Raw genomic sequence first — 13,178 nt, forward strand, 5'->3', positions numbered from 1 at the left:
GCAGACATTTTGAAGTTATACCTAGCTATTGTGTTGAGAAAGTAGGAATAAAACCTTTTCACTCAGAAAATTTTATTCTAAATAAAAGTGATTCCAATGGCATTTTGGAATAATTAAACCAGACACAAAGGCAAAAAGAAAGCTAGAAAATCCTAATTTATATTGTGGAATGGGTCAAATAGTTTTTATCTAGTATCACTGGTTAAGGACTATTTTTTATTTTTTTTTATTTTTCCAAGTGTTTCTTTTTTTAATTGTGAAAATACAGTACAGAGGGGTTATAATTACATGAGCAAGGTAATGAGTACATTTCTTATCAAGCATTGTTGTCTCCTCCTTTGTTTCCCCTTTCCATTCCTTCCCAACCCCCTGCCCAAGCCCCACGCCAAAGTTGTAAATTCATTGATGAAAGACTTTTTGACTCATTAGGAAGATCAGAATGAATACATTTGTAGATATTGCCAAACAAAAAGAGAAGTGATATGTAAAGGACTTAAATTAGATGTTTTTAAATGTACAAATCCTAAGAGCTCAGCAGACTAAGAGGACATTATGGGTCGAACATCTGATGTATTTGACTTCAGGGCACAGGATAAAGAGTATAGCAAGGGAAACATGACATTCTGAAGTTTAAGCTTTCAAGAGTTTAAAGCACATGGTCTAGATATTCCCATGAACAATTGAAACATTTCCATGGTAGATATTGCATAAGGCACATGATTCTCAATTATTGCTAAAGTTACCATAAGTTATAGCTGACTAATAAGCTATAGAGTTTGAAATGTATGTAGACAAATAGCTCTGGAATGCTGTCTGTTTTGCTCTAAACTAGAAGAAGCATATTGTTAGGATAATAATTCTAAACATTAAAATTATGAAGCTTTCAATAACCACATTTAATAATCTCTACATGTATATTTACTTTGAAATATAGTTTACTCTTTTATCATTTTGGAAGCATTGCATGCTCAGATAATTTGGAAATAAAATAAAGAATTTTAATATAAAGATAAGTATCATCTATTGCTTTATAATTCTCTTAATATTATAAGATATTTTCTTTCAAGATTTTAGGCACTTAAAACTCCAGTTCAGGGCTGGGAAGTTGGCTCAGTGTAGAGTGCTTGCCATGCATTCATGAGACTCTGGGTTCAAATCCTTAGTACCATGTAAGCAGAAAAATGCCAAAAGCAGTGCTGTGGCTTAAGTGGTAGGGCGTTAGCCTTGAGCTAAAGCGCTGAGGGGTGAGGCCCAGGCCCAGAGGTCAGGCCCCACGACCAACAACAACAAAAAACAAAAAACCTGTACTTCAGAAATGAACACATGTGTGTGTGTATGTATATGTATGTATATGTGTGTATATATGTATTTTTATGCATGTGTATGTATATATGTGTATGTATATGTATGTATATGTGTGTATATAAGTATATAAGTATGTATATATATATGTATAGATAAGTATGTATATATATGCAGTTTTATATTCTGCTTTAAATTGTGAATTCAACTAGTAGAACTACATGTTAAATTATCAAATTATGTACATGATACTTATGATAGCATATATATTTTAATTATTTGTAACTATTTCAAATCATGCAGTTTTAGTCTTGCTTGTTTATATACTTTATTAGAATTATAGATATCTTCTGTAGTTTGTGGGTTTTTTATTTGCTTTTACATCAGCTTTATTCTCAGGGCCCCCTGCACAAGTTAATGACACTCCCGTCATTGCCAGATATTATAGGAATCATGTTCCTTCTTATGTGTACCAAAATCCAAACCCAACATTGAGTTCTGGTTTGCAAAATAGGATTTACTGTTTGTACTTGTCCATAAGGCTTTGTTACAAATTAAACACACACATAAGTGTTAAGAGAGCTTCTATTTTAACATGAAAATGATGTAACAAATATAATACCACATATTGGAGTACAGTAGTAGTTATTATTTTAGCTCACTAGATGTCCCTCTTAGGTACGAATTTTACGAAACAGAAAACAGGGTTCATGTCTCAAAAAATCTTATTTTGTGATAGTGAGGTTTGAAGTCATGCCAGGGCTAGGTAAGCATTCTACCATTTGAATTACACAACTCAGCCCTTTTGCTTTTGCTATTTTTTAAAAGAATTCTTAGATACGACCTTGTTTTGCAAGAATTGGCCACACAATTCTATTTGTGCTTTCCTCATGGAGGGGATGATAGGCATGTACCACCACTCCCAGCTTCAAATCAGTTGAGATGATAACTTCCATGTATTGTTTCCTGACCTATTCTCAAAGCATGGTTGTCCAAATCTTTGCTTTCAGAATAGCTAGGATGACAGGTACACCCAATGCACCAAATGTAGGTTGTTTTTATTTTCCCCCAATTTGCACAAATTTCAACAGTGTGATGGTGACTTTCTCAACTTCTTATAAACTCCTTAGAGGATACACAGCGTTTCCATGTTATATGGCAACGTGATAGATGCTTAGTAATATAGAAAATAAAGGAGGCATCTCAGATAAACTGACTTAATTTAACTCAAGACAACTTTCTTTTTATTATGTTTAGAATCACAATATATGTATGGTCTTCAAATATGTTATAGGACCTTAAGTTCTACAATAAAACCTACATGGAATGGACACTACTTTCTTTTTTTCTTTTTGTCAGTCGTGGGGCTGGACCTCTGGGTCCCTCAGCTCTTCAGCTCAAGGCTAGGGTTGTACCGCTTGAGCCACAGCACCACTTTGGTTTTCTGGTTGTTTATTGGAGATGAGAGTCTCACGGTCTTTCCTGTCCTGGCTGGCTTTGAACAGTGATCATCAGATCTCAGCCTCCTGAGTAGTTAGGATGACAGGCGTGAGCCACCCGTGCCTGTCTATACAAGGTGTCTGAGCTCACATAGGAGAGCTGCTAACAATGAAAACCTGCATTAGGCACGATAAACTTTGACTTGGATGACTTGGGTGTCTGCAGAAGATTCTGGCACTCTCAACTAGGAGCAGAATCTGAACTTGGTTTAGAACCTCAGTCTGAGGATGAAGTGTCGTTGATGGGGACCCAGCAGCTGCCTCCTGCTAGTGACGTAAAGCATCACGTTTGACAGTGTGCGTCACCACAAAAGCGCCCGGTGACCCTGAGCTCACCTTCTAGGGACAGAATTAAAAAAATGAAATGAGATAAAAAAGAATCTGCTTCATTTCAAGCCTCTAAATCTAGAGTTAAAAAGAAAAAGACTTTTGTGGTCCTCCCTATCCAAAACACACAGGAAGTGGTATTCTGAGAGCCTTGATGAAGTTGACATGAAGTTTCAACGAACATATTTGTGTTTTGCGAATATTGTCCTTCACATGACTTATTGCTTGGAAAACAAAAGTCCATATGCTTTGTATTTGTAAACTTGTAACTTTGAATTAAAGGAGAGTAAGTACTTAGCACTTACAAACAATTTCAGAATTATATCTAGGACAACCTTAGTTGATCTTTACAAAATGAATGCATGTTTGGGAACAGCATATTGTATCCCATAAGTATGCACAAATATTGTGGTTCAAGAAAAATTTAAAACTGTGTATTATCTAAAATATACATATTGACTAATCTTTTTCAATTTTCTGGCAATTATTTCTTTATAATTCTTCAGTGTTTAGTTTTAGGAAATTATCCCACTTAATTTTCACACACACATGCACACACACACACACACACACACACACACACACATACACGGCACTAATGTTTTATTTTCAACATTCTGTACCAGAATTCAACATGCTAGACTAGTCTATACCAGACTGCGAAGAATACAGACAGATGAAAAAGTAGACAGGCTATCAAAAGATGCATGTTGAAATGGATCTAAAATTAGGGCAGTGGTTTGGTGAAGTCAACTTCCATTGCCTTGTAAAAGCAAATTATTGTACATCATTTATAAACCAGTATGCATCCGTATTTGTTGTTATTAAATAATTAGAGGAAATACATTTCAAAAGTTCATGATGCATATTATCCAAAAAAAAAAAAACACTTCCACATTTATTACAATGAGTTCTCCTTGTCAGTTAATTTAAGTTTCCTGCCAAATTGAGGTCACTTTTTTCTATATTACAGTAAAATGTGAAATACTAGCAAAAGGCACAGAAGTTATTCAATGGAATATTATAGGAGAGCTACTTTTGGCTAAGTGGAATTGATTATATATGGGAGATATTATAAAAAAAACTGTCATATTTATTCATGAAAAAAATTTAAATGCCTACTCTCTGCAATGCATTATGAAATTATTACTGTTATATATAACAGGATGTAGTCCCTGACATCGTAAAATTTACATATAGAGAAATGCAAAGAAAATATGAAATCATTTAAACATATACTAGCTCATTCCAAAAGGTACATTATATTATTATATATTATATATTATTAATATATTATATTTATGTGATATATATATCCCTGGAAGCTAGATATGAAATGTCTAATACAAGCATGATGGAAACCTCACTCCACAGCAGTGAAAGCATATTTAAGAAACTATGGGAGAGGAGGCCGACTAAAGGAGAGAGAAGTGAACAGACTCAAGATCAGCACTAGCACAGAATTTAGAAACATTCTAATAGAAGAGTTGTGGTCCAAAATAGTAGACAAGTCCAGTCTAACTCCAGGATTTCCCATCTTATGCTTCAGGAAATGGACATATTTATGAGATTAAGCACAGTTAACAATTCTGCTTGTTTGACCAAATTACTTGTAGAATTACTTGAAGAATTTAGATTATGTTGGATGAATCCACTAAGTAGCCCAGAGCCCTTATGATCCAATCATTCCAACTAATTGAACTTATGTGTGCAAGAATTTTTTTCTGTACAGATTGGGATTGCAAGTATGGCTGAGAAACAACAGGACATAATTAGGTTTTTGAGCTGGGTTTTGTGTTCCATGCTAATAATTCTATTCCTCTTAGAACATCAGCCCCAAGCCAGCCTGACCAACAAAGCAAAATTTATCTTAATATAAATAAAACAAGAAATGTAAAAGCTTCTGTAAAATCTAGTGATCTCGTCCTATTTCAAAAGTATTTTCTTTTTATAAATATATTTTATTGGGTTACAGTTACAATTGCCAGGTAAGGGGTACATTTCTTCTTTTTAAACTATCACCCTTCCTTCCCTATCTCCCAGTTTTTCCTTCTCATTCCACCAACAAGTGGTATAGTTAATTTTCCACAGTGTCTAGTGAATATCACCTCTGGTATTTGTTCACCCTTTTGTCCTACCTTTTTGTGTCCCCCTTATCTTCCCAAAGACAAATAAATTTACATATAAACCAAAAGGAAAAAGACAACAAAAAAGCAACAACAACAATAAAAATTCTCTTGTTTCCATTTCTTGAAGTGCTTTTCAAAAAATATTATTTTAAGTGATCATACACACACACACACACACACACACACACACACACACACACACACCTATTGAGCCTTTATGGTCCACTCTTGGGAAAATTCTCCTTTGGTCTCAGTGAGCCTTCAATACCTTACTGGAATTCCTAGTAAAAGCAATAGGGCAAGAGAAAAACATCAAAAAGGATCCAAATAGGAAAAGAAGAATATTTCTTTTTCAATATCAAATATACCTCTCTGAGCTGAAGAAAACCACTTAAATAACTGAAGAAAATCCTCTTTCATATGTTACTTGAATAAAATTTCTTCTTTTGTACTATTAAAATTGTTTTAAAATAATAATAGCTACATTTTATCATTTATACTTCCTACACACCTGAGATGAAATGATATATGTTCAGTTTCCTTCTTTCATAAATATGAAATAAGAGTGAAATGCATATATACAGGCGTTTAATAAAGACGTTTCCTTCCATTGTAAGCATAGCTGATATTAGAATCTTTTCTTTTCAGTTTTTTGTTTGTGGTTGTAGGGGTTGGACTGGGCCGTGGCATGGTTTCTGAACTGGCTTTTTTGTTTGTTTTGTTTTCATTATTGTTTTTGTTGTTTTAATTTAATTTGATCGTCAAGGTGATGCACAAAAGGTTTACAGTTACATATGTAAGGTAATGACTACAGTTCTTGTTGAACACTATTCCCCCTTCCCCTGTTTGTCTCCCACTTTCCTTCCCCCACAATCCTCCCCCCCAAGTTGTAAAGTTCATTTCCAACATAGTGTCTTGCGAGTATGGCTGTTGCATTGGTTCACCCTTTGTCCGTTGTCTCAACATTTATGTTGTTCTCCCCCTCCCCAATTCAGATAAACATATATATATATATATAAGACACAGGGTACCAAAATCAGATACAGTGACAACAGCTGATAAACCAAAGGAGAAAAAGACAGATAAAAGAAATAACTCACACAGTATATTAAAAACAACAAAAACAAAGGACAAACTCTTGTTTCTATATCTTGGAGTTCATTTCACTTAGCATCATTTTATGTGGTCATATGTACATAGTTATTGAGCTATGTGATCTTCTTCTAGGACTGTCCTAGACATATACTAATTATTACAAATGAGGAAACCATTGAGTCTGTTTCTTTGGTTCTGGCTTACTTCATTTGATATGATTTTTTCCAAGTCTGTCCATTTCCTTATGAACTGATTTTTTTTTGCTCAAGTTGAGCACCATACCATTTAAAACCACAGGTCCACTTCCAGTTTTTTGTGGTTAATTTCAGATATACACATACTGGCTTTGAACTGTGATCCTCAAATCTTAGCCTCCTGAGTAGCTAGGGTTACTGGCATGAGCAACATATGTTATGTGGTCCAAGTTACAAAATGATGTTTTCCTAGCATTGGAGATGACTTGTAATGCTTCATCCCTTACTACCAACTAAAATGTCCAGTGTGCTTTTTCATGCAGTTTAATTAATTTGAGTACTGCCCCTGTTGTGTACGCAGGTATTTTAATATCCTTTTTTAAAAATGTGTGTAGTAAAAGAACGTCTGTTTTAATAGCTTGAATGCCCTATGTGTAGTTCAAAATGGTTCAACAAATCTGCACAAGATATTTTCCTTTATAAGTACTAACATCACCATGTATCACAGAGGTATTCAGCGGTGTCTTGCATTTTCACACAAATGTGGGGATGGAGGCCTGCGGCAATGAGAATAGCAGCTCTTCAAACTTCAAAGCCTCTGTGAAGGATTCTTGCTCAGCTCTTGCCATTCTGAATTGGCCTATGCTTGGGGAGCAATTAAAATTAAATAGCCTCCGAACAGCAAAAAGGGAAAAGCTCCAGTTCTGAGAATGAACATACTTTATCACAGTGGTGCAAAATGAGAAGGGCTAAGAAAGTGCAGAATTACAGCGGAGAGGAGGGACATGACATTTTGCATTCACAGTGTATGTTTTGCAGACAACATTAATTAATCCCTTCAGTATGTTGAGCTGTTGGTACATTTCTCAACTTCAGTGGGTAGCACTGTAAAAAAAATCCCCTCCAAGTATTCACAACATTGTAAGACATATACTGAAAGTGTGATAAATTCTCTCTTGTGAGGTTACAGAAGAATATTCACAAGGATGATTCATATGGTGTTTTGCCTTTGGATTATTCTTTTTGTATGTCACCCTAAATTGTTTAACCTTAATTGGAATTGGTTTAAGCTGATTGACAACAAAACAGTCCAAATTTGAAATATGGAAAAGGCTATTTGTGTGTTCACATATACACACATACATACTCCTCACTCCCCCTACTCTATTGTTTTCTCTGTTTGAGGATAGTATTTCAGGGGACTCTGGATTAGGAAGGTAATAAGAACCGAAAACCCATAGAAAACACTTCATTTTTTTCCAAAGATATTTCTGGATAGCTATTTATGCTCCAAGATTCGTTAAATCTTGCCCTAAAAGTTGCTATTTTTAGAGCTGGGCACCAGTGTCTCACACCTGTAATCCTAGCTAATCAGGAAGCTGAGATCTGAAGAGCATGATGAAAAGCCAGCCAAGACAAGAAAGTAGTCCTGGAGACTCTTTTTTATTAATAAGTTTTTTTAGTTGTGAAAATACGATACAGAGGGGTTACAATTACATGAGCAAGGTAATCAGTACATTTCTTATCAAGCATTGTTGGCTCCTCTTTTGTTTCCCCTTACCATACTCTTGGAGACTCTTAACTCCACTTAACCACCAAAAAGCTGGGGTTGTGACTCAAGTGGTAGGGCCCTTGCCTGGATGACAAAAGCTCATGGCTAACACACTGGCTCTGAGTGCAAGACCAAATAAAATTGCTATTTCTTCCTCCATGAAATGATTTTGTATTATCATTATCTAGTAACAATCAAGTGACTTGATTGAACATCTCAATATAAGTTGGGAATTTGGTCATTTTTAAGTAGCTACATTCTATCCTCCTATTTTTAAGACTCTCCTAAACTTGAGCAAGTTCACAAACCCTCACCACATTAAGAAATCAATTTGTCTTTTCCACATAGTAAGAGATTAAGAAGATAATATTTCAAGTGGCCCACATTGGACTTCCAGATAGCTGATATAACTTGAGATAACTGGAAAAGTATGATCCATTGGAAAGGGATGGGTAGTAATTACTGAGATCTAGGAATCTCAAAATTATTACAGAAGTAGGCAAACCACAAAAGTATCTATGGTATTGTTAGCTTCATTTTCTGTAAGATGTGATCATTTTAAGATTTATTTCATAATGAATAAACGTTTCCTATTTTCATCTAACTTACCATTTGTCTCAAACACATATATTCAAGTGGAGAAAATGAGAAGAAGTAAAGAAGAAAGGGGAAGAAGGGAGAGTAACCAGGGAAGGGTCTGCTTTTATCTGATTATATAGACCTGGATGGAATTATTGCAAAATACTGTAAAAGATTGGAAGGCAGTTTATAAATTTCACACCAGAGAACATTTCTGTCTCACTGAATGGTTTCTATTACATAGCACATAAGTTTCTAGGAGTGACTATGCTGTTTAGTATACAGGAAATTAGAGAGAAATTCAACAACTTTTCTCTACAAGATCTATCACAGAGTATAATTACTAAGTATATCTAAACATATTGGAAACACAATTTTTTTGTCTTCAGCCAGATACTTTCAATAAAAGTTTTGATAGTCATCATTCTGTTTCAAATTTGTGTTTTGATTGTTTATATAATGTAGAAAAGTTCAGAAATCATCTGTACTTATATATTTATTGTATTTTTTGTTACTCTTGTAAATATTATAGAATTATTTTAGGAACATATTTGCATAGCTAAATTTGCCTTCTTTAGTCAAATATTCTTACATGATGAACTAGATTTCAGCAACTTGTTTAAAATAGTGGGCTCTGAATCCATCCTGTCAGAGCTCAAATCACTCAGCTATAAATTCTTTTACTTCTAACTCTTAACTTTTTTATTGTTCAATTCTTCATTGGTGAATTTAGAAAAAAATCTTCTGGTAGACTTGTTCAATTACATACTGCATTGACTTAATTAATTAAGTCATATATGAGCTTCTCAATAAAACTTCAATATTCTTTTTTTTTTAATTTAATTTTATTTGTGAACATACTGTACAGAGGAGTTACAGTTACATGGGCAGGATAATGCGTACATTTCTTACCAAGCATTGCAGCCTCCTCCTTTGTTTACCCTTCACATCCCTTCCCAGCCTCTCCCCTCCCCCCCAATCCCAATCCTTCTCCTTCCCCCCCCCCCCTCGCACCAACGTTGTAAAGCTCGTTTTGGACATGACAACTTGTACTTCTCATTGTTGCAACAGGTCCACCTGTATCCTTAAACAACTGGTTTTTCCCCATCTCCTCCGCAAGTTATACTGACATCAAATATAGTGAAAGCAGGGGTTATACTGTAGGGGAGGGACATACAAAGCAACAAAGAGATAATCTTATAAATGTGTTAGAAACACATGCATGAAAGAAAAAAACATTAAAATACACATCTAAGGGTTCATTTTCCTGACATCACATTATCTGACCTTTTCCGCTTGACTCATACATATACTAGATATTACAAATAAGGGAAACCATGGGACCTACGTTTCTTTGGGCCTGGCTTACTTCACTTAATATAATTTTTTCCAAGTTTTTCCATTTCCTAACAAATGGGGAAATGTCATTCTTTCTGATGGAGGCATAGAATTCCATTGTGTATATATACCACATCTTCTTGATCCATTCATCTACTGAGGGGCATCTGGGTTGGTTCCATATCTTAGCTATGGTAAATAATGCTGCAATAAACATTGTTGTGCTGGTAGCTTTAGTGTGGTCTTGTTTGTAAACATTAGGGTAAATGCCCAAAAGTGGGATTGCTGGGTCATAGGGGAGCTCTATGTGAAGTCTTTTGAGGAACCTCCATACTGCTTTCCAAAGTGGTTGAACAAGTTTACATTCCCACCAACAATGAAGTAAGGTTCCTTTCTGTCCACATCCCCTCCAGCATCTGTTGTTGTTAGAGTTCTTGATTTTTGCCATTCTAACTGGAGTGAGGTGATATCTCAATGTTGTTTTGATTTGCATTTCTTTTATGGCTAGGGATGTTGAACATTTCTTCATGTGTCTATTGGCCATCCTTCTTTCTTCTTCAGAGAAGTTTTTCTTTAAGTCTTTCGCCCACTTATTTATTGGGCAGTTGTTTCTTTGAGGATTTGTTGTTGGGGGGTTTAATTTTTTGAGTTCCAAGTATATTTTAGATATGAGACCCTTGTCCGTTGTATGGCTAGTAAAGATCTTCTCCCAGTCCGTGGGCTTTCTATTGATCTTGCTAGCTATGTCATTTGCCCTGCAGAAGCTCTGCAACTTTATGCAATCCCATTTGTCCAACCTTTCTTTGATTTGTTGTGTTTCCGGGTCTCTATTCAGAGAATTTCGGCCTGAGCCAAGGAGACCCAGGGTTTCTCCTATTCCATCCTGTAATGTTTTCAGAGTGTCTGCTTTGAGTTCAAGGTCTTTGATCCATTTGGAGTTGATTCTGGTGCAGGGTGATATATAAGGATCTAGCTTAAGTTTTCTACATGTTAAAACTTCAATATTCTTAAGGTCTTTTCCTTCTGAAAGCTTTCAACTGTAAATAAATAAAAATAATAAATATTTAACAATACTTTTAAACTTATTCTTTGGTTAATATTTATTAATCTATTTTGAAATAAAATTTTAACATGTATTTATTTACCTATTGGCAGTTTTTCAAAAAGTCTTAAAATCTGTATTGTCTGCTAAATATTCCTTGTTTTTTATTGCTGGTTTTCTGTTAGTTTAATAAGAAAACTTAGGAAAGTTATATTTTCTTCATATGATGATTATGTCACTACTTTTCTGTAAGGAATATAGTGTTGGCCAAAATTCCTGATCTTACTAGGATCATGTTGAAAATTCAACTTGGATTTCTACTCTGCAAATTTAGTTTATAGTCATTGTAAAATAGAAAGTTCTATATAACACTTTCATTTATTAAGTTTCCAAAATAATCTCTTGAGTTAAACAGAGAGAGCTATTAAAATACATGAACACACATACACACTCAGAGCTATTGAAATTCTCCTAGGGTAGACAGAGGCGGACAGACATGAATAATTCAGAAGACCCATCTCTGGAGTAAAATGAGCTGGAGGAGATGTGAATTCAACTGCCCCCAAGGAGCAATAAACTGTACGTTGCCTGAAATATTTAAATTAAATCATGGTCTAATATACAATATACATCCTATGAGAAATAACTGAAGAAGAATTAGCACTTGTAGTCCTCAAGGATACCATTTATTATGAACCTAAGTTTAAAAAAGCATACGTATAAGATCATATATTTATATATGTGCATATGCATGCATTTACATTGGGGTATTTAGTTTTATGTATTGTCATCATGATGAATTATCACAACTTCAAGTATTACAGAAAACACCAATTTATTATCTCTTTGTAGATTAGAAGGATGTTAGCAAATTTAAGTTCATTTAGTTTCTTAAATCTAAAATTTCTTTGGCCATAGAAGGTTATCTACATTCATAACAGGTGTATATGCATCCTTAAATGTGTGTATTCTAAACATAGTTTAAAATATGCATCATATAATAGGCAGCATAGAAACAAGTTTGCTCTAAAATCATTTTTTGGATTATTTGAGTGATATATTTAATAGGATCTGATTTGATTATTTGATTTACATTTTAAAAACATGTCTACTATACATAACTATAGACAGATTGTGTATGATTTGTTATTTTAGCTTGTTCAATAACAAAATTAAGAATTAAATCAAGAACCAGTGGAACTCATCTGGTGTTCTCCAACACCAGAATATGAATGTTAACTCTTTTCTATCAATATGTCAACAAAATCTCTCCCATTCAACATCTAGCAAGCAAGCCCAGGGAAATAACAGAGTGTAGAATAAATTCTTGAATTAATTTGTGAACATGCTAATATACTTAATTATATTTAGAACATTATCAGATACAATGATGTATATCTCCATCTATATAGAGATATACATTGTTGCCTGAAAATTTTATTTTAGAAAATAAGTTATTACTTTGAAGAATGGTATAAATTTAAAAGTAATGAATTGTTTATATTCCATTTAGTTTTATTTTATTTGTTTACTTATTTATTTCTCGTCTTTTCCTTTCTGGTAGTAGGGATGGAACATAGAACATTACTGAGCTAGCCACACCCCAGCCCTCAATCTAGTACTTAACGCTTTTATAAATGATTCTTGGGTTTTGTTTCTAGGGAAGCAAAATGGAAAATTCAGAGAATATGTAAGGTCTTTTCTGCTTTGTGGTGCTTTGTTTTTGAGAAAGAATTTTACTTGAGAAACCCATCTGGCCTTGAATTTGCTATGTTGCCCATGGTAGTCTTGAGTTTATAATTCTTTTGCCTCATTCTCCATATTCTGGGATTATATGCATGGGCCACTCCGATTCTCTGCACCTAAGTTTGCATAGTTTCTTTTTGCATCAGGACATTTAATATGAACATTCACTTGAGACAATACTTCATGTATATGTTCTGGTCTGGTCAGTCTTAATACACAGGGTTACATAGGCTCCTGATGGTATCTGTCACAAATTATTCTTTGTCTCACCTTGATGTGGGTGAGACACTTTCATAAGTCTGAAAGTTTATTCACAAACTTGAGGAAAAAAGTTTTTTTTTCTTAATGATTTATGTCATTTAGTTTTACTCATTT

General features: G+C 34.3%; 1 non-coding gene across 1 annotated transcript; it reads right to left on the reverse strand.

Moving 5' to 3' along the window:
* Positions 1 to 1,754: 1,754 nt before the first annotated feature.
* Positions 1,755 to 1,877, reverse strand: LOC122106944. Its single transcript, XR_006147263.1, has one exon. It is a non-coding gene; the product is annotated as a small nucleolar RNA SNORA40 (small nucleolar RNA).
* Between the last annotated feature and the right edge of the window lie 11,301 nt (positions 1,878 to 13,178).

The sequence above is a fragment of the Dipodomys spectabilis genome, unplaced genomic scaffold, assembly GCF_019054845.1.
Source record: "Dipodomys spectabilis isolate Male_0828 unplaced genomic scaffold, ASM1905484v1 ptg000043l, whole genome shotgun sequence".
NCBI classification, from domain to species: Eukaryota; Metazoa; Chordata; class Mammalia; order Rodentia; family Heteromyidae; genus Dipodomys; species Dipodomys spectabilis.